This window comes from Diaphorina citri, unplaced genomic scaffold (genome assembly GCF_000475195.1).
Source record: "Diaphorina citri unplaced genomic scaffold, Diaci psyllid genome assembly version 1.1 scaffold4477, whole genome shotgun sequence".
Lineage (NCBI taxonomy): Eukaryota > Metazoa > Arthropoda > Insecta > Hemiptera > Psyllidae > Diaphorina > Diaphorina citri.
Genome location: NW_007381875.1, coordinates 6,767 through 10,140, shown reverse-complemented (window position 1 = coordinate 10,140; position 3,374 = coordinate 6,767). Strand labels below are relative to the sequence as shown.

Sequence of the window (3,374 nt, the reverse complement as noted above, 5' to 3'; positions counted from 1 at the left end):
TCTTTTTTTCCCCGCGGCGCGAGCACTCCTGCCCGCCCCAGTCTAAGGATCTCCCTTGATCTTTCTTTCTCCGCGGCCGAAGCACTCCTTCCCGCGTCAGTCTAAGGGTCTTCAGTGATCTTTCTTTCCCCGCGGGCCAAGCACTCCTTCCCGCCCCAGCCCAAGGGTCATCTTTGATCTTTCTTTCCCCGTTCTCTCTGAATAGATCTTCGACATCTAATTCTGTTTTCAGGTTCAAGCCTACATTATATCCGCACTTCGCAAAGACATGCCGTCAGTGTTTGGTAAAGAGGGCAAGAAAAAGGAACTTATCAAGAAATTGGATGAGATATACAAGCAGATCCAACGCGAATATCAGATCTCACCGGGTAAGTCACCCATCCATTTGATGTCCACAGTCACCAAATTTAACCTGGGTGACCAGTAAGTCACTTTAGTTTGTAAGAATAAGGAACTAATCAAGAAATTGGATGAGATATATAAGCAGATCCAACACGAATATGCACTATTGATCTTTTTCCAGGAAACTAAGAAAGGAGAATCGGAGAAGAGTAAAAAAAAGGAAAAATAGAGGAAAGTGGCCGAATAAAAGCCCCCTTGAACTCCCAACACCGCGGAACGCTTTCAATATTCGGCCTTGGACCGTCAGCCTTCAAGATCCTCTTCAAACCCGAGTAGCCCTCGTAGGGTAGACACCCCCTAGATTGGACACCCACCAGAGAAGCGTTTGTGGGGTAGCCACCTCTTCGATTGGACACCTAGACTACAGGCGGCCTGTTTAAACCTCGCCAAATCGACTTTCTTAATCATTCCAACTGCCTCACTGCCCTTGGAAGCTTTCCTTACCACAAGAGTCTAATTTAGCAGTTGTGATTGCTACGAGATAAAAACGGGGTATTCATCTTTTTTTCCTGATATCTTCTCTCTGAATAAATCTTCGACATCTGTTTTCAGGTTCAAGCCTACATTATATCCGCACTTCGCAAAGACATGCCGTCAGTTTTTGGTAAGGAGGGCAAGAAGAAGGAACTTATCAAGAAATTGGATGAGATATACAAGCAGATCCAACGCGAATATCAGATCTCACCGGGTAAGTCACCCATCCATTTGATGTCCACAGTCACCGAATTTAACCTGGGTGACCAGTAAGTCACTTTAGTTTTTGGTAAGAAGAAGGAACTAATCAAGAAATTGGATGAGATATATAAGCAGATCCAACGCGAATACCAGATCTCACCGGGTAAGTCACCCATCCATTTGATGTCCACAGTCACCGAATTTAACCTGGGTGACCAGTAAGTCACTTTAGTTTTTGGTAAGAATAAGGAACTCATCAAGAAATTGGATGAGATATACAAGCAGATCCAACGCGAATACCAGATCTCACCGGGTAAGTCACCCATCCATTTCATGTCCACAGTCACCGAATTTAACCTGGGTGACCAGTAAGTCACTTTAGTTTTTGATAAGAAGAAGGAACTCATCAAGAAATTGGATGAGATATATAAGCAGATCCAACGCGAATATCAGATCTCACCGGGTAAGTCACCCATCCATTTGGTGTCCACAGTTACCAAATTTAACCTGTAGGGTTCTCGTTTCAGATTTAAAAGTTATTGCGGTACAGCAGAGCCTCTTTATGGATATGGATAGCCTCTTTAGCATTACTAAGTGCCCCTCCGCGCGAATACCAGATCTCACCGGGTAAGTCACCCATCCATTTCATGTCCACAGTCACCGAATTTAACCTGGGTGACCAGTAAGTCACTTCAGTTTTTGGTAAGAAGAAGGAACTAATGAAGAAATTGGACGAGATATATAAGCAGATCCAACGCGAATATCAGATCTTACCCAAGTCACCCATCCATTTGATGTCCACAGTCACCGAATTTAACCTGTAGGGTTCTCGTTTCAGATGTAAAAAAATCTCTACGTTCCTATTGATAATTAAAAAGGTTCTCTAATTTTATTTATAAAGATTTTGGTACTGCCTACTGCAGAGCCTTTTTGTGGATATGACAACATTATTAAGTGCCTCTTCGGCAAGCAATTTCCATTTTCCAATAAACTTTTGACAGTGAAAAATAACAAGATACCTCTTTATTGATCATTCTGTTGCAGGTGATTTTCCTAAGGTGGAAAAGATGCAAGAGCTTCTACAACATCACGACTTCACCAAGTTCCAAACCCTGAGGCCACGTCTGATCGAGGTAATATAGAATAGAACATAATGTTTGTCCTGCGATACCAAATAAACTAAAAGAACTAAACGACAAAATTAGAATTGAGATATTAGCATTATGGTGGATTTCACCAATGACTTAATGAGAGATTTCACTAATGGGAGAATTTTTAACCATCTAAAAAGGAGTTGTTATTCATCCAAACAGGAGTTTTTACAATCTCCTCCTTTTTGGATCACTAAAAACTCCTTTTTGGATTATTAAAAACTCCCTTTTGGATTAGTAAAATATCCTTCTTGTATTATTAAAAATTCTCCCATTAGTTAAATCTCTCATTAAGTCATTGGTGAAATCCACTATTAAAGTATAAAAATTAGAATTAAGGTATTGAACGCAGAACATTTATTAATATGTCCTGGCCTTTCAAACAACGACAACTTGGTAGCAAAGTATTGGGATGCACGAGGGAAAATGACCTAATAGTCAACTCCGAGCATTTGAAAACAACAACAACAACAACAACAGAATTAAGATATTACATGATTAACATCTCACTGACGACAGTGAAATATAAAGTGAAATATATATAAGAAAAGTTTGTCCGTAAAAAAGTACACAAGTACTTGGAGGGAATAAAAGAGAGATGTTGAGAGAAATTAAGAAAGAAATCAATAAAATTATTATGATGTCTTACAACAGATGGTTGACATATTTAACACCTGTTTTGTGTTACAGGTGGTGGACAAAATGTTAGCGGAAGATATAGCACATCTAATGCAGCAAATACCGAGAGATGTGACACTTTTTCTTCCAATTTACAACAGATGGTTAACATTTTTAACACCCGTTTTGTGTTTTACAGGTGTCGGACAAAATGCTGGCGGAAGATATAGCACATCTTTTGTAGCAGATACCTCGGGAAGTGGCACTCTTTCTTTTCGTTTGCCAATATACAACATATATTTAACATATCTAATTAAACATGTGTGCATATCACACCTGTTTTGTGTTACAGGTGGTAGACAAAATGTTATCAGAAGATATAGCACATCTTATGCAGCAAATACCGATGGATGATGAAGCACGCGTGGCAGCGCCCGTGTTGAAGGGAGGCGCTTTTGATGGTGTCAAAGACATGGTCAGTCCGTTTGGGTATAAGCGAGGCGAAGGTAAATTCTATTCTATTCTATT

The 3,374-nt window shown here is 40.0% G+C and overlaps 1 pseudogene; it reads left to right on the top strand.

Annotated features, from left to right (window-relative positions):
* Positions 1 to 232: 232 nt before the first annotated feature.
* LOC103521069 lies at positions 233 to 3,352 on the top strand (annotated as a pseudogene).
* The last annotated feature ends 22 nt before the right edge of the window (positions 3,353 to 3,374 follow it).